The 27,945-nt window shown below is 48.0% G+C and overlaps 1 protein-coding gene across 2 annotated transcripts in view; it reads right to left on the bottom strand.

The window, feature by feature from the left end:
- The window catches only part of rassf8b (Ras association domain family member 8b), a 206,342-nt gene that overhangs the window by 162,624 nt on the left and 15,773 nt on the right, over positions 1 to 27,945 (bottom strand). The window lies entirely within an intron of this gene.

Below are 27,945 nucleotides of genomic sequence, written 5' to 3'. Positions count from 1 at the left end.
CTAAATAGCCGTCTAGGACAGAAAACTGCCAAGAACATTCAAGCACGTAGCTTTATTGCAGAACTAAGGGAAGGCAATTATGGAGACAGCACACAGCTGGGCCAAGCATCTTCCTCACGTCACACTCGATACACAACGTCAATGTTTCAACCCTTCCTTTCTGTTTTTTTCAGCGTTAGATTTTTCCTATCCTCAAGCCGAACTTACTCAGCACTTCAGAGCCTCTCTCACTTGTTTGGGTTTCAATGTCTGTCTTGACGAGTGAGTGAAAGGGGTGAGTGGAATGAATTGGGCGAGGGAGGAGAGTTGGGTGTGAGGCAAGTTGGGCGAGTGAGGCGACTTGAGTGAGTGGGGTGAGGGGGCGAGGTGAGCAAATTTGTGCCATGCATCCAATAGACAAGTTCTAATGAGGAGATATACATCCCGAGTCTTCAGTCTCCATAATCAAACAATTAAATTCCATAGCCGTCACAAACATAAGACAAATATGACTGCTGGTGGACAACATTTTGTTTATATCACTTATATTCCTCCAAGCAGGGGGTTTAATTGAGAAACATAGAGGGCAATTCTCCAAAATTGAGACGAAGTGCTCGCGCCGTCGTGAACGCCATTGCGTTTCACGACGGCGCGTAACGGGCACGGGGATGACCGATTCTGTTCACGCCGCTCCAGCCTCCCTTCCCGGCACCAAATGGGCGCCACGCCAACCTGCGCATGCACGGGGGACATCTTCAGCGCGCCGGGCCCAACGCAACATGGCATGGGTGTTCAGGGGCCGGCTGCGCAACAAAGTAGGCTAGGGGGGGAAGAATTTGGCCCGCCTATCGGTGGGCCCCGATTGCGATCCAGACCACATCGGAGGCCCCCCCCCGGTAAAGGAACGCTTTTCCCCACCCCACAGGCTGTCTCCCGACCCGTCGGCAGCGACCAGGGGTGAACGGCATATCTGCGGGACTCTGTCGTATCCGCGCAGCCGCTCGGCCCATCCGGGCCGGAGAATCGGATGCCCCGCCGCGTCAAACGAGCCGGCGCAAATGGCGCCGATTCTCCGCACCTCGGAGAATCGCGCGCTGGCATCGTGGCGCGGTTGCTGCGATTCTCCGGCCCGGTGCAGGGCTGGGAGAATCGCCCCCCAAAGACTCAAATTTACCACAAGTATCAGCAGCTCAGTGATTTCAGATGCTTGCCATCGCTCAGTCAAACCAGAAGGTCACAGGTTCAAGTCCTAGCGTACAAAATGTGGACTGCCACTCAAGGGCAGTACCGGGGGAGTGTAGGCCTGTCATAGGTGCTGTCTCTTGGTTGTAATGTTATATGGAGACCCCACCTTCTCTCACAGCTGGATGGAAAAGAGCCCACTGCATCATGTTGAAGGAGAACGTCTTTACCACGTCCTGGTTAATATTTATCTCCCAACCAATATCGCTAAACAGATCATCTGCCCATTGTCACATTGTGGGAGCTGCTGGTTTGTTAGGTTTCTTTAAAATGGTGGCACAAAATCTTTTCCATTCACCAGACAGAGGCAATGGGTGGGATTATAAAATTCCCCTGCGGCGTGTTTTCCAGTGACAGAGATGGCTCGCTATTGGCCACCGGTGGGATCTTCTGATCCTGTCGATGTCTGCGGCGTTTTGCTCGCTCGTCTCACCGCCAGGGGTGGTGCTGAACGCTCCTTCAGCACTGCATTGCAGTAGCAGCCTTGGCGGTCGTGCTCAGTCTCTGGAGTGGGACTTGAACCCACAACCTTCTGACTCCGGGACAAGGGAGTTACCACCGAGCCACAGGGTCTTTCTGATATTGGAAGCATGGACATTGAGAAATGTATTACACTGAAAACTCAAATCATAGAAGAGGGCAGGAGGCCTTTCAGCCACTGGGCCTGAACTTGCCTAAATCCATGGGCCTTATCCCAGCTTTCCATTGTCCATATAAAATATTTCAATGTCTTGCCACGAAAGGGGTTTTCAAACCGTACTCTGCATAAACTTATGTACATGCCACAAATCCAGTTTACCTGCGAGCTGAATTGATAGGTGCGCCACAACAGGTACCAACAGTACTGAAGAAGCATCATGTCAATGCTGGTTCTTTGAAAGAACTACCCACTTAACCTCAATATCCCACTCTTTCCCATGGTTCCGAGAATTCTTTTCCCCCTCCTCAAGTATACATCCAATTTTGAAAGTTGCTTCTACCGCCCTTTAAAGCAGTGCTTCCCCATCACAATAACCTATGTGTAAAATAATCCTCATGGCTCCCCCCCCCAGTTTATGTAGCTAATTATGTTAAATCTATGTCCTCGGGTTCTGCCCCCCCCCCCCCTCCGCCCCGCCCCGCCCCGTCTCAGTGATCAATCTGGTTCACCCGGTTTCCAAAGGAACTCCCTTAATTGCCCTCAGTTCCCAAGGGAACCTGTTAGTTACGGTCATTCAAACGCCAGCTCAGCCTCTTGCAGTCCAAATTTATTCTGGCTGAAAACACTCCCGGCCACAAAATAATTCTGTGATGACTTGCAATGGTGCCAGGAAGTGTCTCATGCTGAGGTGGGCCAGTCAGTGAGCACTACAAGCAGCAGCCAGAGGGATAACTGCCCACACAAGGCTGACACAAGCAACATTGACTCTAATGTCCCTTCATTGCCCCTGCCAGGAAACTATCTTGAATTAGAAGCAGATTTTAAAGCACCAGGCACTGCATTTACAGTCACTCTACTCGTCCCACTTCACTCAGCGGGTCAGGAGTTAAAATTATTCTTAAGCAATACTTCAGCAAGCCTTGGAAACAACTTCGAAATGATCTGCACATGTGAAGGACAAAGTTTATTCCCACCCACACCCCCATACACACATTATTTTAACATGTGTCTGTCTCCAAGTGGGTTCAGCATGTCCTGTCCTGACACGATTTGTTATACACCAAACCGACATGGCATCGGCCTGCCTGCCTTGTTCGCAGCTTTGGATTGAACACAGGTGTCATGTTGCAGCAGTTGGGAATAAAACACAAGGAGTACGATTGCCGCAACAAAATCTCCACACATTTCATTCGCGACTCCCTCCGTTGGCCGCAAATCACGATCCATTTATACAGCCCAGGGAGCAGGGAGGTTTCTATTTGGACTGTGGAGTTTCCACCCTGAATCCTGGGATAAAGAGAGAAAGTCCAGGCTCTGCTGACTGGCAGGGATCTGAGGGAACAGGCTGCAAGGTCACGACCCAAGTGACCGCCCCGGTCAGTAATGCCCTTGGGAATGAAAGTTTGGGATGCGGGTTTGTTCAAACCCACCGTCGATCCGGGGGAGTTTCTCGGTGTGTGCTGAAATGTCACGCAGTCGGGCTGTTGTGTTTAGACCGTCAGGAATATAGGAGCGCTAGAAACAAATACGACTGCAGGAAGTATGTGGGTGGGAGGGCGGTATCGGAGGGGAGGGGAAGGGGAGAGAGGAAAAGGAAACAGGATTTGAATAGATGGTGGAATTAAAGCAAAGCAACTTTTCTGCCCAGTCACCTCTGGAAGTAATTCAAATGGATTTTTCCACTTTTGTTCCATCATAACCGGACAAAGAGGGCTGATGGTCTGAAAACATGCTCAATCAATATTTGCACTCTCCGGGTAAGAGGTACAGGGGATGCTGATTGTCCAAATGGTTCATTTTCAGGGTGACAATTTCTTTTTTATTCGTTCATGGGATGTGGTAGTCGCAGGCTGTGCCAGCATTTATTGCCCACCCCTAATTGCCCTTGAGGGGCAGTTAAGAGTCAACCACATTGTTGTGGGTCTGAAGTCACATGTAGGCCAGACCAGGTACGGACGGCAGATTTCTTTCCCTAAAAGGACATTAGTGAACCAGATGGGTTTTTATGCCGATCGACAATAGTTTCATGGTCATCACCAGACTTTTAATTCCAGATTTTTATTGAATTCAAATTTCACCATCTGCAGTGGCATATCTGAACCTGGACCCCCCCATGAGCATTACTCTGGCTCTCTGGTTAAGTAGTTCAGTGAGAATTACCACTACGCCACCGCCTCCCCAATTGCTCAGCAATTGTTCAGTTTGAGGGAGATACTGGGGATACCCTCACTGTGAAGAACCAATTTACAATGCGTGATTGGTCTATGGAGCTGCCATTTTTGAAGTCTGGAACCCACACGATTCGATTGGTTCCCGGAGGAGGGTGAACATAGCAACCCTGTGAAATAGCAGTGGGATCCTCACAAAGTACGACCTTCACTCACTCAACTATGTCCAGTCTGGAAGGGAACACTGTTTAATTAACTATCACTCCTGTACTCCCACTGAAGGAAAGCAGCACCGAGCATAAAACATTCTCCAAGCAACCACTCACCCAACAATGGGAGGGTTAATCAAAGTCACTTCTCTCTATTTCTACCCTACTATCAAATGTCAAATGAACCACTCACACTTTAATCCTATTTCCTGAACCAGCCACAAACATATGCACCCCTGGTTGGTGTTATTTACATATCTCCCCACATTTCCTTTGGAGAAAAGTATTGATATGATTTGCAGGTTGATAGACAGGTCCAATGTAATGCTTCTTCCATAACTGGGTGGCACAGTAGTCGCACTGCTGCCTCATAGTGCCAGGGACCCGGGTTCGATTCCGACCTCGGGTATCATAGAATCTCCACAGTGCAGAAGGAGGCAACTTGGCCCATCAAGTCCGCACCGACCCCTGGAAAGAGTACCCCACCTAGCCCACGCCCGATGCTATCTCCATAACCCAGTAATCCCACCTAACCTTTTGGACACTAAGGGGCAATTTAGCGTGGCCATCCACCTAACCTGCACACCTTTAGACTGTGGGAGGAAACCAGAACACCCGGACTGTCCACACAGTCACCCAAGGCCAGAATTGAACCTGGGTCCCTGGCACCGTGAGGCACCAGTGCTAACCTCTATGCCACCATAACTGCCTGTGTGGAGTTTGTACATTCTCCCCGTGTCTGCGTGGGTTTCCTCCGGGTGCTCCAGTTTCCTCACACAGTCCAAAGATGTGTATGTTAGGCAGATTGGCCATGCTAAATTGCCCCTTAGGGTGGGGTTGCAAGAATAGGATGGGGATTAGGCCTAGATAATCAGGGGCTTGTTTAGCACACTGGGCTAAATCGCTGGCTTTTAAAGCAGCCCAAGGCAGGCCAGCAGCACGGTTCAATTCCCGTTCCAGCCTCCCCGAACAGACGCCGGAATGTGGCGACTAGGGGCTTTTCACAGTAACTTCATTTGAAGCCTACTTGTGACAATAAACAATTTTTTTCAGGTATTGTGGCAGTTCAACGGGCCCGTGCAGACTCGATGGGCCAAATGGTCTCTTTCTGCACTGTAGGGATTCTATGACTTATATTGTCCTTATTACAGCCGTTAGAGGGTGTAAGAAGTCTTGTGAGCTCTCACAATCCATATGGTGAGGGAAGGTCATCCACTGGACGTCACCCAGAATTCAGAGTTGGAGCTTTGGTCTTCACTCACGAGGTAAGTCGGATTTAAACCCTATGTCGCCTGACCGCAGGGCAAGAATGTTTTTTTTAAATCCCCATTCATTCACAGAAATGGGTCTCACTGGGCAAGGCCAGTATTTATTGTCCATCCCTAATCGCCCAAGGGAAGATGTTGGTGAATCGGACTTTGGCTCACTGGGTCAATTCAACGGGGGTCTCGAAACACATCAAGACCAGGCCGGGTAAGGACGACAGAAAATTGCTTCCTTAAAAGAAATTTGTGAACCATACGAGTATTTTACAAACAAACCAATAGTCCCATGGCCACTTTTACTCGGTTTTTAATTCCAGATGTGTTTTAAACAATTGAATTTAAATTGCCACGGTATTTTGGTGGGATTTGAACTCATGTGTCTGGATCATTAGTCCAGGTCCCTACAATGTCTGGTCCAATTAACATAACCCCTCTGCTACCGCATTCTTAGTCACTCCCTCTCATCCAAAGGCTCCTGTACCCGTGGCGCAAACAACAAACACAGATCTGTGGAAGGGGCATTTAGACTTGAAACATTAACTCGGTTTCCTCTCTCAACAGACGCTGCCAGACCTGCTGCGTTTATCCAGCATTTTCTGTTTTTATATCAAGCATTAAGGATTTGTTCGTCACTCGATCACTCGCCTAATGCAACATCATAATGCTTTTCTGACAAGCAGTCAGCAAGTTGATAAAAGCAAAGTTGGTTGAACATAAAGTAGTGTCAGAGACATGAAACAAGCGCAATGTCAGATTCAGGGAACACCTCATATATGATGACAGCAAACTATTTTCCACGACAGTGCACCCATTCCTGCAATGTCTTCAACTATCACTAAATGTCGCAAGCTCTGTTCAACTCGTTTCAGAGGACAGGTGTAATTCCAAGTGACACACACAGCTGCCATGCTATGGCGTTATTTTTAGACAGGCCGTGTTCTTCAAGCTCTCTGCAAGACATGCACACAACTGGTTACGTCTAGATAGTATGATTGATATAACATGGTGTTTCCATGACGCTGCGGAGGTGCAAGGCATGTGCACTAAAATTACTAAAAGCTGGAGCGCAGGTTATTGTAAGGAGCACAAAAACCTAGCGGAACTCAGGAATGAAGAAAAGGGAAGTAAGTTATGCTTCGGTTGTACAGAGTGTTGGTCAGGCTCCATCTGGAGTCCTGTGCTAAACTTTGAGCTCCGCACTTCAAAAAAGATCGACCGACTTTGGAGAGGGTGGAGGTTGGGAACAAAGAGTCAGGTTGCACGCGTGAGTGTGTGTCTGTGTGCATGCATTCAATCTGGGCAAGCAACTGGGAAAGAAGATAGAATCAGCTACCGAGGCTCAAAGTTTCCAATGGGATCAGAACAACTTCACTCTTGAGGATATTGATTTTCAGCAGGTAATCTGGTTTACTCCTAATTTCAACCAGGTGAAAAAGGTTTGTCTCAAAGTTTTGAAAAACGTGCATTAAATTATCTAGAGCCTGCGTAATTACGTATCTAATGGTACTACCTCGCTTAGGGTTCTGGAGTGCAAATATTAGATAGCATTGGGACACCCTCTGGTCCGTGATACCTGTCCTTTCACCAGGGAAATTTCCTAGGAACCTCCCACTGTGGGTTTTTGCAACTCTGGGCAGTTTCAACACTTCGCCCAGTCACAAGCCAAGAAAATTGTCTTAATGTTCTGACAATCTTCAGATAATTCACACCTGAGGTTTGTTATATTACGTTGTGTAATATATGTTACTCATTTGCTTCTTACCTAGATGAACTTTTACTCGATGTTGATTAACACTCGTAGTCTTCCAATTAAAGCAAATAATTTATTGAGTAACATTAACAAATAAACTGTGAGTTCGTTCTCTGTCCAACACTTATACTAGATATTAAATAAACAAGATTGAATAAGAATTAACTACACCTGCACTCTGAGCTATCTCTCTCTACCTCTGGTCACTACTCACACGAAGAGGCAGGAAATCAGCTCGAGTCTGTCTTTCATACCCATCTCTAGTGCTGCCATCCACTGATTAATTCGCTGTTATGTCTATACATTAACCCCTTGTCTACATAGATACGCAGATCACTACATGGTTTACCTCAAATCAGAAAGAGGGAACAAGTCATGCTGTACAGCAAGGAACAGGAACAATTTAGTTACTAACTGAACAATCTGTAGACACCAAAGCAGCACTGAGAGAGCAGTTTTCAAGGTTGATTGCCTATCAACTCTAAACTCCACAGAAATCAGCAATGCAGCATCGTCCTGTTGTGGTCACGTAAGTGCCTCCACATCACTTGACACAAGTGGCACCCCATCTGTTTCTGGCAGCACAGAGTGCTCCACACAAAATATTTATTCAAAATGAGATTTGTAATCAGAGGGAACCATGACCTAAGCCAGAACATAACAACCGACTAAATGGGCTGCCAAAATTGCATGATGGAACTGGATCTGTGTGGTAAAGACATATTTAAAAACACATATATATGCAAATAGACCACAATTCTTCAGCAGAAAAAGAGGTCTTATTCAAATATCATACTTATATTAATACTGTGGAGTATTTATGGATAAGGCTTAAAACACGGAGGACTATTTATTGTTCAGGCTTGCATTCGATAAAATAGGTTAAAGAATAGTATTGGTTTCATTAAATAGGGCTGTAGATGTACCCCAGTTGATTAGAAGCATGCTATTTATTTTTTTTACAATTGATCCATTAAGACAAAGAATTATTTTAAAAATAGAATTCACCTATCTTTGAAGATAGCAGGTTAAATTGAGACAAGAAAACATTGGGTCCTTGGCTTTATAAATGGAGGCACAGAGTATAAAAGGAAAGGAGTTATACTAAAGCTTTAAAACTCACTGGTTAGGCCTCAGCTATGAGTATTACATCACAATTTTGGGATGGCACTTTAGAAAGGATACCATGCCCTTGGAGATAGTGCAGTGGTACCGTGGATGAGGGACGTCAGTTATCTGGAGAGACTGGAGCGATGTGGGCCCCGGCATGGTGGCACAGTGGTTAGCTCTGCTGCCTCACAGCGCCAGGGACCCGGGTTCGATTCCGGCTTAGCATGCGTGGAGGTTGCACGTTCTCCCCATTTCACCGTGGATTTCCTCCAGGTGTTCCAGTTTCCTCCCACAGTCCAAAGATGTGCAGGTTAGAAGAATTGGCCATGCTAAATTTTCTCTTTAGTGTCCAAAAAATCAGGTGGGATTACTGGGTGAGAGGGATTGGGTGGGGGCGTGGGCCTCTTTCGGAGGGTCGGTGCAGACTCGATGGGCCGAATGGTCTCCTGCACTCTGATTCTAAAATTCTAAATAAGCCGGAGAAGTTGAGATTTTTTCACCCTGGAGCAGAGATTAAGCAGGAGGTTTGCAAAATGATGAGACTTTGATAGCTAGGGAGAAATTGTTTCCACTGGCAGGAGGGGTGGGACCAGAGGACACGGATTTTAAACAATTGGCACAAAGACGGGGGATGTGGTATGTTTTTCTTTAAGTAGCTAGTTGTTGATCTGAAACCCCTGGAAAGGATGAAGGGAGCAGATTCAATAATCACATTCAAAGGGGAATTGAATAAATATTTAAAAATTGAAAAAAAAATTGTAGGTTTTGAGGAAAGAGGAGGGAAAAAGGGACTGATTGGATAGTTCTTCCAGGGACAGCAGAAACACAATGGGCCAAATATCCTTCTCCTGTGCAGTATGATACTACTAGTAGAGGAACCCTTAGGGGGCAGTGATCACAATATGATGGGATTTACCCTGCAGTTTGAAAGGAAGAAGCTGTAATCAGATGTAATGGTATTACCATTAGATAAAGGTAACTACAAAGACATGAGGGAGGAGCTGGCCAGAGGATGCCAGAGGATTTGGAACCCTTTAAATGGGAGCAGAGGACAACTAAAAAAAACAAATTGGGGGGAAAAGGTGAAATATGAGTGTAAGCGAGCGTAATATAAAAGAAGACAGGAAGAGTTGTTTTCAATATATAAAAGGTAAGAGAGAGGCAAAAATAGACATTGGACCACTGGAAAATGAGGCTGGCGAAGTAGTAATAGGAAACAAAGAAATGGCAGAGGAACTCAATAGTGACTTTGCATCAGTCTTCACATTGGAAGATACCAGTGGGATGCCAGAACTCCAGGAGAATCAGGGGCAGTGGTGAGTGCAGTGGCCGTCACTAAGGAGTAGGTTCTGGGGAAACTGAAAGGTCTGAAGGTGGATAAATCACCTGGACCAGATGGACTACACCCCAGGGTTCAAAAAGAGATAGCTGAGGAGATTCTGGAGGCATTGGTGGTGATCTTTCAGGAATCACTGGAGGTCGGGAGGGTCTCAGAGGATTGGAAAGTGACTAATGTAACAGCCTTTTTAAGAAGGGAGGGAGGCAGAAGACGGGAAATTATAGGCCGGTTAGCCTGACGTCTGCCATTGGTAAGATTTTAGAGACCATTATTAAAGATGAGATTGCAGAGTACTTCAAAGTGCATGATAAAGTAGGACTGAGTCAGCACGGTTTCGTCAAGGGGCGGTCATGTCTGACAAATCTGTTAGAGTTCTTTGAGGAGGTAACAAGGAAGTTAGACAAAGGAGAACCAGTGGACGTGATTAATTTGGATTTCCAGAAGACCTTGGACAAGGTGCCGCATAGGAGACTGTTAAATACGTTAAGAGCCCATGGTGTTAAGGGTAAGATCCTGGCATGGTTAGAGGATTGTCCGACTGGCAGAAGGCAGAGAGTGGGGATAAAGGGGTCTTTTTCAGGATGGTAGCCGGTGACTAGTGGTGTGCCTCAGGGGTTTGTGCTGGGACCTCAACTTTTCACAATATACATTAATAATCTGAAAGAAGGAACTGAAGGCACTGTTGCTCAGTTTGCAGATGATACAAAGATATGCAGAGGGTCAGGTAGTATTTTGGAAGCAGGGAGGCTGCAGAAGGATTTGGACAGGCTAGGAGAATGGGCAAAGAAGTGGCAGATGAAATAATGTGGAAAAGTGTGAGGTTATGTACTTTGGACGGAGAAATGGAGGCATAGACTATTTTCTAAATGGGGAAATGCTTAGGAAATCAGAAGCACAAAGCGACTCAGAAGTCCTTGTTCAAGGTTCTCTTAACGTGCAGGTTCAGTCGGCAGTTAGGAAGACAAATGCAATGTCAGCATTCATGTCAAGAGGGCTAGAATACAAGATCAGGCTGTATAAGGCTCTGGTCAGACCCCATTTGGAGTATTGTGAGCAGTTTTGGACCCCGTATCTAAGGAAGGATGTGCTGGCCTTGGAAAGTGTCCAGAGGAGGTTCACAAGAATGATCCCTGGAATGAAAAGCTTGTCATATGAGGAATGACTGAGGACCCTGGGTCTGTACTCGATGGAGTTTAGAAGGATGAAGGGGGATCTTATTGAAACTTACAGGATACTGTGAGGCCTGGATAGAATGGACACGGAGAGAATGTTTCCACTTGTAGGAAAAAACAGAACCAGAGGGCAAAACCTCAAAGTAAAGGGACGATCCTTTAAAACAGAGATGAGGAGGAATTTCTTCAGCCAGAGGGTGGTGAATCTTTGGAACTCTTTGCCGCAGAAGGCTGTGGAGGCCAAATCACTGAGTGTCTTTAAGACAGAGATTGATAGGTTCTTGGTTAATAAGGGGATCGGGGTTATGGGGAGAAGGCAGGAGAATGGGGATGAAAAAATATCAGCCATGATTGAATGGCGGAGCAGACTCGATGGGCCAAGTGGCCTAATTCTGCTTCTATGTCTTATGGTCTTATGGATTGCTACCTAATCACAAACAGGGCAATCACTTGTCTAATCACTTGCAACCCCTCTGATTACACGCCACATAGGCCTGTGTCAACAGGAGGGTAATGTTTGATAGTGGCAGAATAAAAATCTGTGTTGATATCTGCCGTTTTCTTGCCATCACACTGCAGGAGAAGCTGTTCAGCATACCAGCTATCGCTAGTTGTAGAATACAACTGAAATTATTTCAGACACGAACAGCGGCACACCAGGGCTGGAAGGAGTATGTCCTGTCTAACTGGAACTGATGGTACGCTCTGCTTTCCGATGGAAGATCCGAAATGGAATGAGCACTAGGGATATGGGATAAGTTGGCACTTTGCCAACAAAGGGAGCATGACTGAACCAGGTGTAGTTACTTCAGTCCCTGACACATCTAGAGCCATTGTACATCGACACAATAGTCATACATCTTTGGGTTAGCTAAAGTTCAGTGCTGGCATTCCTGTCTTGGAGTCACCAGGTTCATGGGTTCAGATCTCACTCCAGAGACTGGAGTACAAAATCCAGGTGTCATAATATACACCAGTATATCATGGTGCAGACAGACACTGATGGACACACAGCGGGACCAATCAACATGCACAACACCACCGCCAATCACCAGTGAGAGCACACGCACTATAAAGACAGGTACTCCCATATACAAGCGGCTGAAACGGCGCGGCAGGGTCCCCACGAGGCGGAACGGGTCCAAGTGATTGAGCACCTCCAGGGCCTCAGCCTGGATGAGGGCGGCCATTTTGTGCGCTTTTTGCTGACTCCCGCGCTTCTACGCACCAAACGAGGGGATTGCGACGTGGAGGAACGTAATGCGCAGGCGCGCACCACGCATGACCGCACCGCGCATGCGCGGTGGCGCAGCGAACGTGCTGACGTCACGACGTGCGGCAACTGTGGCTCCACCCATTTAAAGCAGCAATGCCCCGCAAAATCTCAACAATACCTACGATGTAGAAGACTATGCTGCCTGCTGTCGAGCAGCTCAGCCTTCCAATTTATATCGCTTCAGCCAGCCTCGCAGGAATGTTCGGGCAATTCAACCCATGGTCACAGAGTCCGATTCCGACCTCCCGCACAGCAGTGACACCGAGGACCCGAAGGCGCCTTTTCGAGTCGTTGTCGTAACGGAAAACAGGCTGTCCCCGAAGCGAAGACACCAGCCGCTGTTGGTATACAGCATCGATCCAGATGATGAATGGTGTGCCACCCTGACGGTCAACCGGTCCCAAATAAGATTCCGCCTGGACACTGGTGCCTCTGCCAATCTCATGGCGTGGTCAGCTTTCCAAAGCCTTTGTGTCAAACCAACCATTCTTCCATCGGCCTGCCAGCTATTGGACTACAATGGCAACATCATTCCTGCTACCGGCTCATGCCAACTCGAAGTGACGCACAAGTCACAAAAAGCCATCCTTTCTTTCGAGATCGTGGGCTCCTCGAAGGACTCTCTGCTTGGCGCACAGGCGTGCAAGCTGCTAAACCTCGTTCAAAGAGTTCACTCTCTCTCTCCTGATGACGCGTCTGCCTTACAGGATGCTGACTTCAGGACGCAACTCAACGCCATCATCGCCCAGCACCGCAACGTCTTCGACGGCATGGGCACGCTCCCATATACTTACAAGATCCTACTCAAACAGAACGCCACGCCTGTGGTGCATGCACCTCGCAGAGTCCCAGCACCCCTCAAGGACCGCCTCAAGCAGCAGCTGCAGGACGTCCAAGACCAAGGAGTGATCTCCAGAGTTACGGAACCAATCGACTGGGTCAGTTCCATGGTGTGCGTAAAAAAGCCTTCCGGCGAGCTCAGAATCTGCATTGATCCAAAGGATCTGAATCGCAACATAATGAGGGAGCATTACCCAATCCCCAAGCGCAAAGAGATCACATGCGAGATGGCTCGCGCCAAGCTCTTCACCAAACTTGACGCCTCGAAAGGATTCTTGCAAATTCAACTCAACAGATCCAGCAGGAAACTGTGTACATTTAACACCCCTTTTGGCAGATATTGTTACAACAGGATGGCGTTTGGGATCATATCGGCGTCAGACGTGTTCCACAGGATCATGGAACAAATGATGGAAGGCATTGAAGGTGTTCGCGTCTATGTCGACGACATAATCATTTGGTCCACCACCCCGCAGGAGCATATCAGTCGCCTCCAGCGCATGTTCAAACGCATACGGGAGCAGGGCCTACGCCTCAACAGAGCCAAATGCTCCTTCGGCCAGACGGAACTCAAGTTTCTAGGGGACCACATCTCCCAGTTGGGTGTGCGGCCGGATGCGGACAAGGTGGCTGCCATCACAGCCATGGAAAAGCCAGAGGACTAGAAGGCGGTCCTCCGATTTCTGTGCATGGTCAACTTCCTAGGGAAGTTCATCCCTAACCTCGCCTCTCATACCACAGCTCTCAGGAACCTGGTCAGGAAGACGACAGACTTCCAATGGCTTCCTGCCCATGAGCGCGAATGGAGAGAACTTAAAACCAAACTTACCACGGCCCCGGTATTGGCCTTTTTTGATCCAGCGAAAGAGACAAAAATTTCGACCGATGCCAGCCAATCTGGCATTGGGGCAGTGCTCCTGCAACGCGATGAGGCCTCATCATGGGCCCCCGTTGCATATGTGTCACGTGCCATGACCCCCACGGAACAGCGCTATGCACAGATAGAAAAGGAGTGCCTGGGCCTTTTGACCGGTGTCGTCAAGTTTCATGACTATGTGTACGGCCTTCCCCAATTCACCGTCGAGACCGACCATCGCCCGCTGGTCAATATAATACAAAAAGATTTGAACGACATGATGCCTCGCCTCCAGCGCATTCTGCTCAAACTCCGGTGATACGACTTCCAGCTCGTATACACCCAAGGAAAAGACCTGTTCATAGCCGACGCTCTGTCCAGGGCAGTCAACACCCCGTGTGACCCAGCGGGATTAGTCTGCCAGGTTGACGCCCATGTGGCCTTTGTGGCCTCCAATCTACCGGCCACGGATGAACGCCTCGTCCAAATTCGCCGCAAGACTGCGGCTGACCCCCTGCTACAGCGTGTCATGCGCCGTCTAACAGATGGGTCGCTCAAGGGCCAATGCCCGTAGTTTTACAACATCAGAGATGATCTGGCGGTAGTCGATGGTGTCCTCCTGAAGCTGGACCGCATTGTTATCCCGCACAGCATGCGCCAGCTTGTCTTGGAACAGCTACACGAGGGCCATCTTGGCGTGGAGAAGTGCCGCCGACGGGCCCGAGAGGCAGTGTACTGGCCCGGCATCAATGACGACATCGCCAACACAGTGCTCAACTGCCCCACCTGTCAGCGGTTCCAGCCGGCCTAACCACGGGAGACCCTTGAGCCCCATGAGTTGGTCACGTCCCCTTGGTCCAAGGTCGGCATCGACCTGTTCCAAGCGCTGGGCAGGGACTATGTTCTGATTGTAGACTATTTTTCAAACTCGTACCCGGAGGTGGTACGTTTGCACGACATCACATCGTCTGCAGTCATCCGTGCCTGTAAGGACACCTTTGCTCGACACGGTATCCCACTCATGGTTATGTCGGACAATGGCCCCTGCTTCGCAAGCCAGGAATGGTCCAACTTTGCCAGGAGGTACAACTTTGTGCATGTGACATCCAGTCCCCTGTACCCCCAATCCAACGGCAAAGCGGAGAAGGGCGTCCACATAGTCAAACGGCTCCTCTGCAAGGCTGCCGATGCGGGATCCGACTTGTACCTCGGCCTGCTGGCCTATCGCTCGGCCCCACTGTCCACTGGCCTGTCGCCAGCCCAGTTACTCATGAGTCGCACCCTGAGGACGACGGTGCTGTCCATTCACGTCCCAGACCTCGACCACGTTCCGGTCCTTCAACGAATGCAACTGTCTCGTGCACAGCACAAGGCGGCGCATGACTCCCGTGCAGCTGATCTCCCTGCTCTGGCTCCAGATGCCAACGTCCGCATCCATCTTCCGTATGGTGGCTGGTCTGCAACTGCTGTGGTTCTTCGGCAGGTGGCTCCCCGCTCGTTCCTGGTTCGTCTACCGGATGATTCCATTCGGCGCCGTAATCGACGTGCCCTTCGTCTCGCTCCGCGCTCGCTACATGATCCTCCCCCAGTGCCATGCCCTCCTGTTGTCCCTGACCTGGACTATGCAGAGATTCCGGTCACTCTGCATCCTCCTCACTCTGACGCAGTCCAGCCCGCTCCTCAGCCGGTGGCTCCTGACCCACCCTTGAGGCGGTCAACCAGAATTCATCGCCCACCTCAGAGACTTAATTTGTGACCTTTGTGAATTAATGGACTCTCTGGTCTGTTCAGTTCTTCCGTTTAATCATTCAAGTGGTTTGTATATAGTGTTCATCTCGTTATTTGTGTGACACACTGTTTTTTCTGCACCAGGAACCTTCCCATGTAAATAGCTTTTTATGTACATAGTCCTGTAAATATTTCGCACACATGTAGTCAGTAACATTCACCACACACTATTTATTGTCACGCAGGCACATTTTTCTTATATAAAAGGGGGGGATGTCATAATATACACCAGTATATCATGGTGCAGACACACACTGATGGACACACAGTGGGACCAATCAACATACACAACACCGCAGCCAATCACCAGTGAGATCACACACACTATAAAGACAGGGGGCATCAGAGTTCCCGCTCATTTGAGTAGCAGCTAGCTAGGAGCACAGAGCTCACAGCCTGCAACACAGACATCACCAACACAGCCATCACCATGTGCTGAGTGCATCAACTGGTTAGGACAAGGCAAAGGTCTTCAGTAAAAGCTAGTATCGTATTTACCCACAGTTCAAGTATGTTTAAATAGTTAACCTGTTAATAAAATAGTGTTGCACTACTTCAAGTGTTGGTGACCTGTATGTGATCCAGAACACCCAACACATCACCAGGCTGCTATTTGGGGCAGCACGGTAGCATAGTGGTTAGCACAATTGCTTCACAGCTTCAGGGTCCCAGGTTCGATTCCCGGCTGGGTCACTGTCTGTGCGGAGTCTGCATGTTCTCCCCGTGTGTGCGTGGGTTTCCTCCAGGTGCTCCGGTTTCTTCCCACAGTCCAAAGATGTGCGGGTTAGGTGGATTGGCCATGCTAAATTGCCCTTAAGTGTCCAAAAAAAGGTAAAGTGTGGGTTGCTGGGTTGCGGGGATAGGGTAGCTACGTGGGCTTGAGTGGGTTGCTCTTGTAAGGGCCAGTGCAGACTCAATGGGCCGAATGGCCTCCTTCTGCATTGTAAGTTCTATGATTCTATGATTTCAGTGCAACCTCTGTCATGATATGCAGACACACACATAATGATATACGGACAAGCAGCTAATGGACACAGAGAACAGGACATGACCAATAAGCAGGCAGGACACTCAGGGGTGGGATCTGACTATGAAAGACACGGGGCACTCACACTCCACCTCTTTCCACTGATGAACATCTAGAGAGTCAGTCAAGGGTGTTGTTACAATCTCACACCTCCACCACGTGGCGAAGAGCTAGTCTGGTTCAGTCAGACAGAGTAACCACACATAAGTTACGGGCAGCACAGCAGCACAGTGGTTAGCACAGTTGCTTCACAGCTCCATGATCCCGGGTTTGATTCCCGGCTTGGGTCACTGAATGTGTGGAATTTGCACTTTCTCCCGGTGTCTGCGTGGGTTTCCTCCGGGTGCTCCGGTTTCCTCCCACAGTCCAAAGATGTGCAGGTTAGGTGGATTGGCGATGATAAATTTCCCTTAGTCTCCAAAAGGATTAGGTGTGGTTCCGGGAATAGGGTGGAGGCGTGTGCTTAAGTAGGCAAGCATCCAGCAGAGGGCAGTAGAGCGGAGCTGCTGATGGGCTGTTGTGGGGAAATTTGCATACGTGCATTGTGGTCACCGTAACTTGAAGGTGTACCTGTGCAAGAGACCCTAGCTGTTCAAGCGAAGGCAAGCATCCAGCAGAGGGTAGTAGTGCAGAGCTGCTGATTGGCTGTTGTGCGGGAAATTTGCATACGTGCATCGTAGTCACCGTAACTTGAAAGTGGTTTGTGGAGGAGCTGTTGTCAAGTGACATACAGGTAAGCTCTTTCTTTCTTTTTCTTTTTTTTTATCTAGAGGGGATGGCAGGGGAGGCAGTGCAATGTTCCTCCTGCAGAATGTTTGAGGTGAGGGACACCGTCAGTGTCCCTGCTGATTTCATCTGTGGGAAGTGCAGCCAACTCCAGCTCCTCAGAAACTGCGTTAGGGAACTGGAGCTGGAGTTGGATGAACTTCGGATCATTCGGGAGGCAGAGGTGGTTATAGATAGAAGCTTCAGGGATGTAGTTACTCCAAAGAATAAAGATAGATGGGTGACGGTGAGAGGGGCTGGGAGGAAGCAGTCAGTACAGGGATCCCCTGTGGTCGTTCCCCTTAGTAACAAGTATACAGCTTTGGATACTGTTGGGGGGGGACGATATACCAGGGGTAAGCCATGGGGTACAGGTCTCTGGTACAGAGTCTGTCCCTGTTGCTCAGAAGGGAAGGGGGGAGAGGAGTAGAGCATTAGTCATTGGAGACTCCATAGTTAGGGAGATAGATAGGAGATTATGTGGGAACGAGAGAGACTCGCGGTTGGTGTGTTGTCTCCCAGGTGCCAGGGTCCGTGATGTCTCGGATCGTGTTTTGGGGATCCTTAAGGGGGAGGGGGAGCAGCCCCAAGTCGTGGTCCACATAGGTACCAACGACATAGGTAGGAAAAGGGATCGGGATGTAAGGCAGGAATTCAGGGAGCTAGGGTGGAAACTTAGATCTAGGTCAAACAGAGTTATTATCTCTGGGTTGTTACCCGTGCCACGTGCTAACGAGACGAGGAATAGGGAGAGAGAGGAGTTGAACACGTGGCTACAGAGATGGTGCAGGAGGGACGGTTTCCGATTTCTAGATAATTGGGGCTCATTCTGGGGTCGGTGGGACCTCTACAAACGGGATGGTCTACACCTGGACCAGAGGGGTACCAATATCCAGGGGGGGGAAATTTGCTAATGCTCTTCGGGAGGGTTTAAACTAGTTCAGCAGGGGATTGGGAACCTGAATTGTAGCTCCAGTATACAGGAGGTTGAGAGTAGTGAGGTCATGAGTAAGGTTTCAAAGTTGCAGGAGTGTACCGGCAGGCAGGAAGGTGGTTTAAAGTGTGTCGTCTTCAATGCCAGGAGCATCCGGAATAAGGTGGGTGAACTTGCGGCATGGGTTGGTACCTGGGACTTCGATGTTGTGGCCATTTCAGAGACATGGATAGAGCAGGGGCAGGAATGGTTGTTGCATGTGCCGGGGTTTAGATATTTCAGTAAGCTCAGGGAAGGTGGTAAAAAAGGGGGAGGTGTGGCATTGTTAGTCAAGGACAGTATTACGGTGGCAGAAAGGACGTTTGATGACGACTCGTCTACTGAGGTAGTATGGGCTGAGGTTAGAAACAGGAAAGGAGAGGTCACCCTGTTAGGGGTTTTCTATAGGCCTCCGAAAAGTTCCAGAGATGTAGAGGAAAGGATTACAAAGATGATTCTGGATAGGAGCGAAAGCAACAAGGTAGTTGTTATGGGGGACTTTAACTTTCCAAATATTGACTGGAAACGCTATAGTTAGAGTGCCTTAGATGGGTCCGTTTTTGTCCAATGTGTGCAGGACGGTTTCCTGACACAGTATGTAGATAGGCCAACGAGAGGCGAGGCCATATTGGATTTGGTGCTGGATTTGGAGGTAGGTGAGCACTTTGGTAATAGTGACCACAATTTGATTACATTTACTTTAGTGATGGAAAGGGATAGGTATATACCGTAGGGCAAGAGTTATATCTGGGGGAAAGGCAATTATGATGCGATGAGGCAAGACTTAGGATGCATCGGATGGAGAGGAAAACTGCAGGGGATGGGCACAATGGAAATGTGGAGCTTGTTCAAGGAACAGCTACTGCGTGTCCTTGATAAGTATGTACCTGTCAGGCAGGGAGGAAGTGGTCGAGCAAGGGAACCATGGTTTACTAAAGCAGTCGAAACACTTGTCAAGATGAAGAAGGAAGCCTGGAGGGCTGAATAAATGATATGGCTGGGTTCATAAAGTTGGAGAGGATTAAGTTCGCCTTGAGAGGGTCTGCACAGGGGTGCTACAGGCGGTGGCAACCGTTCCTAGACTATCTCGCGGAGCGTTAGAGGAAGGTCAGTCAGCAGCAGCAGCAACCTTGGTGGGGGGGGGGGACTGGATGGGAGGGTGGATGAGCAAGAGATAACTTGAAGGGTTGGGGAAACTGGCACGTACGGGTGAGGGCCAGTGTACAAAGCTGTGTAAATATATCATTTTGCCATGTATATATCTTGCTCTGCGCAATTTCTCGTTTTCTTTTGTTACGGGGGGGGGGGGTTATTGTTTGTAAGGGAGAAAAATTGTGTTAAAAAACTTTAATAAACATATATTTTTTTAAAAGATGAAGAAGGGGGCTTATGTAAAGATGAGACATGAAGGTTCAGTTAAGGCGCTCGAGAGTTACAAGTTAGCTAGGAAGGACCTAAAGAGAGAGCTAAGAAGAGCCAGGAGGGGACATGAGAAGTCTTTGACAGGTAGGATCAAGGTTAACCCTAAAGCTTTCTATAAATATGTCAGGAATAAAAGAATGACGAGGGTAAGAGGAGGGCCAGTCAAGGACAGTATTGGGAAGTTGTGCGTGGAGTCCGAGGAGATAGGAGAGGTGCTAAATGAATATTTTTCGTCAGTATTCACACAGGAAAAAGACAATGTTGCCGAGGAGAATACTGAGATTCAGGCTACTAGACTAGAAGGGCTTGAGGTTCATAAGGATAAGGTTAGCAATTCTGGAAAGTGTGAAAATAGATAAGTCGCCTGGGCCGGATGGGATTTATCCTAGGATTCTCTGGGAAGCTAGGGAGGAGATTGCTGAGGCTTTGATCTTTAAGTCATCTTTGTCTACAGGAATAGTGCCAGAAGGCTGGAGGATAGCAAATGTTGTCCCCTTGTTCAAGAAGGGGAGTAGAGACAACCCCAGTACCTATAGACCAGTGAGCTTTACTTCTGTTGTGGGCAAAATCTTGGAAAGGTTTATAAGAGATAGGATGTATAATCATCTGGAAAGGAATAATTTGATTAGAGATAGTCAACACGGTTTTGTGAAGGGTAGATCGTGCCTCACAAACCTTACTGAGTTCTTTGAGAAGGTGACCAAACAGGTGGACGAGGGCAAAGCAGTTGATGCGGTGTATATGGATTTCAGTAAAGCGTTTGATAAGGTTCCCCATGGTAGGCTACTGCAGAAAATACGGAGGCATGGGATTCAGGGTGATTTCGCAGTTTGGATCAGAAATTGGCTAGCTGGAAGAAGACAAAGGGCGGTGGTTGATGGGAAATGTTCAGCCTGGAGTCCAGTTACTAGTGGTGTACCACAAGAATCTGTTTTGGGGCCACTGCTGTTTGTCATTTTTATAAATGACCTGGAGGAGGACGTAGAAGGATCGGTGAGTAAATTTGCAGATAAGTGTGAGGTGATTCATTTTGGAAGGAATAACAGGAAGACAGAGTACTGGGCTAATGGTAAGATTCTTGGTAGTGTGGATGAGCAGAGAGATCTCGGTGTCATGTACATAGATCCCTGAAAGTTGTCACCCAGGTTGAGAGGGTTGTTGAGAAGGCGTACGGTGTGTTAGCTTTTATTGGTAGAGGGATTGAGTTTCGGAGCCATGAGGTCATGTTGCAGCTGTACAAAACTCTGGTGCGGCCGCATTTGGAGTATCGCGTGCAATTCTGGTCGCCGCATTATAGGAAGGATGTGGAAGCATTGGAAAGGGTGTAGAGGAGATTTACCAGAATGTTGCCTGGTATGGAGTGAAGACCTTATGAGGGAAGGCTGAGGGACTGGAGGCTGTTTTCGTTAGAGAAAAGAAGGTTAAGAGATGACTTCATTGAGGCATACAAGATGATCAGAGGATTGGATAGGGTGGACAGTGAGAGCCTTTTTCCTCGGATGGTGATGTCTAGCACGAGGGGACATAGCTTTAAATTGAGGGGAGATAGATATAGGACAGATGTCAGAGGTAGGTTCTTTACTCAGAGAGTAGTAAGGGCGTGGAATGCCCTGCCTGCAACAGTAGTGGACTCGCCAACACTAAGGGCATTCAAATGGTCATTGGATAGACATATGGACGATAAGGGAATAGTGTAGATGGGCTTTAGAGTGGTTTCACAGGTTGGCGCAACATCGAGGGCCGAAGGGCCTGTACTGCGCTGTAATGTTCTATGTTCTATGGGTGCTCTTTCCAAGGGCTGGTGCAGACTCGATGTATTGAATGGCCTCCTTCTGCACTGTAAAGTCTATGATTCTATGATTAAGTTAGCAGAGAGTAGAACTTACAGAGAACCGTGCTAACTGTGCTATTAGTTCAATAAACCTGATTGAACCATCTTCAAGGTCTGGAGTATCTTTCTGATCTAAGCTGCATCCAGTTGCTGCAGCCAGTGTTAGACCCGTGTACCTAACACGACAACCTCTATCTACAATTAAGTCCCAGGTATTAAGAACTTAAAATCCTAAGAACTGGGAGCAGGAGTAGGCCATCTAGCCCTTCAAACCTGCTCTGCAATTCAATGAGATCTTGGCTGATCTTTTGCGGACTCAGCTCCACTTTCCTGACCGAACACCACAACCCTTTATTCTTCAAAAAAAACTATCTTTATCTTGAAAACATTAAATGAAGGAGCCTCAACTGCTTCACTGGGCAAGGAATTCCATAGATTCACAACCCTTTGGGTGAAGAAGTTCCTCCTAAGCTCAGTCCTAAATCTACTTCCCCTTATTTTGAGGCTGTGCCCCGAAGTTCTGCTTTCACCCGCCAGTGGAAACAACCTCCCCGCATCTATCCTATCTCTTCCCTTCATAATTTTATATGTTTCTATAAGATCGACCCGAATCCTTCTAAATTCCAACGAATACAGTCCCAGTCTATTCAAATTCTCCTCGTAATCCAATCCTCTCAACTCTGGGATTAACCTAGTGAATCTCCTCTGCACACCCTCCAGCGCCTGTACGTCCTTTCTCAGGTAAGGAGACCAAAACTGAACACAATACTCCAGGTGTGGCCTCACTAACACCTTTTACAGTTGCAGCATAACCTCCCTAGTCTTAAATTCCATTCCTCTCGCAATGAAGGACAAAACTCCATTGGCCTTCTTAATCACCTGTTGCACCTGTAAACAAACTTTTTGCAACTCATGCACTAGGACACCTAGGTCCCTCTGCACAGCAGCATGTTTTAATATTTTATCATTTAGATAATAATTCCTTGTTATTCCTATGAAAATGGATAACCTCACATTTGTCAACATTGTAGACCCTAGCCCATTCACTTAACCTATCCAAATCCCTCTGCAGACTTCCAGTATCCTCTGCACTTTTTGCTTTCCGACTCATCTTAGTGTCGTCTCAAACTTGGACATATTGCACTTGGTCCCCAACTCATCTATATAAATCTATATATATTCTGATTGCTTGAAAAAGTCTCTTACTGCTAACGAACCTTAATGCATTTGAAAAGGAAGAAGACTTGAATTCATACCGCAATTCTCATGACCTCAGGATATCCCAAAGTATTTTATGTCTAACTAAGTACGTTTTGAAGTGTAGTCACTGTCATAGTTTTGGAAATGCAGCAGCCAATTGTATAAGAACACTTTGAAAATGACCCAATCACCTGTAAGTCAGTAATGCTGGTTGAGGGCTAACTATTGGCCAGGACCGATGTTCCCTGTAAACTGCTGCGTTGATTTGCAGCAAGCTAAAAGGCCCCGTGCTGACCATGCACAAATGGTTAAAGAGCATGACCATGCTCTTTAAGTGCTTGGCTGCACAAAACAATTCAAACAGACTGCGCATATTGCCTGGTCACTCCAAAAAAAGGAGGGAAGGTTGGCCAGGAAGCAGAGAAAATTCACCTGGCGATCTTCAAACTGAAGTCCGTGGACTTTAAGAACGCACACACACAGCTGGCAAGGCCTCATTCTACAGCCGAAGCAGACTGAATTAATGTCTCCAAGGGAACTCCGGAGCACTATTGTTATTTTGAAGATATCAGCATTCCGCACATGTACACAAATGCAATCCCAATGGTGGCCCACGAGGATTGAAACATCTTGTTTAATATATAGTCGAATAGTGGTTAGCACTGCATCGAGTCACTGTCCGTGTGGAGTTTGCACATTCTCCAAGTGTCTGCGTGGGTCTCATCCCCACAACACAAAGGTGTGTAGGTTAGGTGGATTGGACACGCTAAATTGCCCCTTAAATGAAAAAGAAAGGATTGGGCACTTTAAATTAAAAAAAAGAGTCAAATATTCTTTAGATGCACAGCAATATTTTAATCTTATTGACAACAATCTTGCTATGGTTTAGATCATTTCAGTGAATGATTAATCCATAGCCACATATTTTTCTCTTTTTTATCTCTGCCAATAGATAGCTATCCATTGTCTAATGTTTTACAGGTCAATGTAATCACCTTATTTTTCAGCCATGTAAATAAATGACCCATCCATCACATCAGCCTAACAAGCATAATGTAGCAACCACTCTGAATGTTACCAATCTTGCACCTTCCATCACGCAATGTGGCATTATCATTAGATCTGGTAATACTGGGAGTATTTTGGCAGTGTTTATGAGCACTGTAAGTGACAAGGGACACAGTACAGATCCCTACCAGACTGTACACCATGGCCAACATTGTAGGGCCTTTGACACTGAATGGGATGTCAACAAATCAAACCCCAACCATGAAGGAATTTATGGATTGACACCAGACTGATTGGACAAAGGCGTCCACATTATAGTTAAAAAAAACACTTTTTGGTTTTCTAATCCAATTGATCCCCTTCAGGGAAAGGAATCAGCAGCTACAACCCTAATCAGGTCTACACATGGCTTCTGAAGTAGCCTGGGCCTAGAGCTCCACTCAGATGTACCACCACCTCTAGGGTTGGACAGGAAATGTGCCTTTGTCCTGGCTCAGCTGGTGGAGCAGATGAAAGTGTATTTTGAGAGGTGAGAAGTTCTGCCGCTATCACTGGCAGAGTGGGTACAGACAGTAAAAATGATGGTGCTGCCAAGGTTTCTGTTCGTGTTTCAGAACCTCCAAATCTTCGTCCCAAAGTCGTTTTTCAAAAAGGTCAATGTGCTGATCTCTGGGTTTGTGTGCAGGGAAGATAACGTGGGTTCGGAGGGTTTTCCTGGAGCGGGGGTGATGGGGGGGGGGGGGGGGGGGGAGGGGTGCTAGGCGCTGCCGAACATGATGAACTATTACTATCACTATGGTTAAGAAACGGGTCGTGGGGGAAGGGTCGACGTGCGGGCATTGTGTAGGGGAACGGGTTTGAGGGCTTTGTTATCAGCGCTTCTACTGTTCTCGCCAGCCAGGTACTCCATGAGCCCAGGGGTGGTGTCAACCCAAAGGGTGTGGGGGCAGTGGAGGCTGCATTTGGGGCTGATGGGTGCCTCGGTGCGGCCACCGATTTGTGACAAACACAGGCTTGTGCCGGAGGGGTTTGGATGCGAGGTTTCGGGGGTGGTGGTGAGCAGGCATCGAGCGATTTTGTGACCTGTTCATAAGGGGCAAATTTGTGAGGTTGGAGGACCTGGAGGTAGTGTACGAGCTGCCCAGGGGAAATGGATTAGGTACCTGCAAGTCCCGGATTTTGTAAAGCAAGAGGTACCGTCATTTCCTGGGCTGCCGCCCTGGGGTTGTAGGGTAAGATACTATCGAGGGACAAAATAGGGGAGGGGAAGGTGTCCGAGGTTTACAAGTTGATAGATTGGGAGGAGGAGCTGGGAGGGAAGGTGGAGGCCAGGATGTGGGCAGAGGCTCTGCGGAGGGTGAATGCTTCCTCGTCATGTGCGAGGTTCAGCCTCACCTAGTTTAAAGTAATACATAGGGCACATAGGACGGTAGCAAGGATGAATAGATTCTTTGAGGGGGTAGAGGATAGGTATGGGCAGTGTGAGGAGGGCCCGTGAATCACATCCACATGTTTAGGTATGTCCAAAGCTGAAGGGGTCCTGGCAGAGGTTCTTGGATATAATGTCCGAGGTGCGGGGGGTGAAGATGGCCCCGAGTCTAGAGGTGGCGATGTTCAGGGTGTCGGACGACCCGCGAGTCCAGGGAACGAGGGAAGCCGATGTTTTGGCCTTTGCCTCCCTGGTAGTGTGGAGACGGATCTTGCTTGGGCGGAAGGACTCGGAGCTGCCAAAAGCGGGGTGTTGGTGAGTGACCTGGCGGAATTCCTGAGGCTGGAGAAGGTCAAGTGCGTCTTGAGCGGATCGGTCGATGGGTTCACTTTGAGGTGGAAGCTGCTTATTGATTTTTTAAGGAGGTTTGAGGGATCAGCAAAGGTGTGGGGGGGGGGGGGTGGAGAATGAGGATGGCAGGATGGGAGAAGGGGCATTGGTTGTTTATCATGTTGTTTGGTTGTTCTTCTGCTTTTGTTTGTTTATATGAAAATGCCTTGAATAAATTTTTTTTTTTTAAAAGAACCGTGGCTTTGCCAGCGTTGTATGAACCAAGACATCTCCAAACCATGTTCATCAATTTGTCATTATTTCTACACACCTTCCGACAAAAATGACTAATTATTTTGAACGAGTTAAAATAATCATTTATGGCCATTTTCAACTTTATGGACAACGTACCAACATACAAACGAGGAGCTGGGGTAGGGCCATTCAGCCCCTCGAGACTGCTCTGCCTTTAATACGTTCGTGGCTAATCTGATAGTAACCTCAAATCTGCATCCTGCCCACCCCCATAACATATCACCCCCCCCCCCCCCACTGCTCACCCAGAACCTATCCACCTATGTCTTAAAAATATCCAAAGACTCTGCTTCCGCAGCCTTTTCAGGAAGAGAGTTCCAAAACTCACGACTTTCTGAGAGAAAAAAATGCACTTTATTTCCATTTTAAATGGACGACCCATTATTTTTAAACATTGAATCCCCCCCACTCCCCACTCCCCCAGCAATTCTAGGTTCTCCGACAAGAAGAAACATCCTCTCCACATCCGAAACAAATATTAAATGAATTCGAGCTGCGACCTGGTTACGCTCCAGGAGGTCCTGGGAGTGGGTAAAAACCAGGGGAAAAGGGAAAAAATAAATCGCGGCTAGTTAGCTAGCAGAGATTTTTTTGCCAAGATGCAGCGGGAACATCTGGAAGGACTCGACAGGAGTGAAAACGTATCCTTCATTCCCCTGCCACAACACCGTTTATTTGCCAACTTTGAAGTTTGTGCCACAAGGGATGGGGGAGGGGGGGGGGGGTGTTGTGGGGGAGGGGGAGGCCATAACAGCTGAGGAACATGTGTTAAAGGCAACCGCAACTCAAAGATCTACAAAAGACTGAAATAGCGACAAAACGGGAAAACTCAACAACATGAAATAGAAACATGGATTCAAACCCGCCAGTGTCGGCAACAATCAATCAGATTTACGGCCACCGAGGGAGCGAGGCTGCGTTTTTCTTCTGAAATTAATGCAACGTGTTCTCCATTCACTCAGCTAAGATTTTGTGCTCCAGAAACTACGTTAATATACTGCCGTCGACAAGAAACTAAATGTTAAAATGCTGCTAATGCAAATCCAGATGTCAGTCTTGCCTCTCGCTTCGACGTCAGAAGGTTGTGGGATCAAATCCCACTCCTCAGATTTGGACACAACACTCCTGTGCAGTACTGAGGGACTGCTGCACTGTTGGAGATGGTCTTTAGGATGAGACGTTATACCCTCAGAAAAAAGTAAAAGACCCCTATGGCACTATCCAAACAACAATAGCTTCTTACATTTATATCACATCTTTAATGTAATAAGACACTTCACAACAAAAGGTATGAAGCAAAATTAGACCCAGGTTACATAAGATGACACTAGGGCAGATGGCCAATGCTTTGTCAAAGAGAGAGGGCGTGATCTACCAGAGGCATTGTGCCCGAAAGACAGCGCAACTCGGCCGGTAGATGCCACGAGATCGCTTTTCCAGGATCTACCCGGCTCACACGCCTCCTGAAATAATGCGATTTTGCGAGATGTTGCGAACTGAATCCGGTCCATTGTGGGTGGGATCATTACTTTGAAAATCTGCATACTACAGTGAGACAGCTAGTCTCACTCTAATATGCTGTCCCATGATCTACCCAAGGCATTGGGATCTAACCCCTTCATCTGGTGACCTCGAGCAAGCGCCGTTCAATGCTGGTCTCCACAAACGGGCACCAGACAGAATGGCACTCATAGGGGCCTCCCAGGGGATTAGAAGCCCCCAGATGTTTGCCCACTGGGCTGGGTGACATCCTGGCACTGCTCATGCCACCTGGGCACCTTAGCACTGCCAGTCTGGTACCTCAGCAGTGTTAATTTGCCCAGGTGGCACTGCCAAGCCGTTAGGGCAAAGATGCCAAGCTGGCATTTTTCCCATGATGGGGATCGGACCCAGGGGTGCCCTGCACGGGTACTGTGGGTCCCCTGAGGACCCCATTTAAGATAGGTTGAACTTTAGGGGGTCGCGTCGAGGGGTCAAGAGAGCAGGGCACCATGTGCGGAAAACGTAACTA

This window comes from Scyliorhinus torazame, chromosome 13 (genome assembly GCF_047496885.1).
Source record: "Scyliorhinus torazame isolate Kashiwa2021f chromosome 13, sScyTor2.1, whole genome shotgun sequence".
Lineage (NCBI taxonomy): Eukaryota > Metazoa > Chordata > Chondrichthyes > Carcharhiniformes > Scyliorhinidae > Scyliorhinus > Scyliorhinus torazame.
Note: the sequence above shows the minus strand (reverse complement) of the source record. Positions and strands in the feature narration are given on the sequence as shown.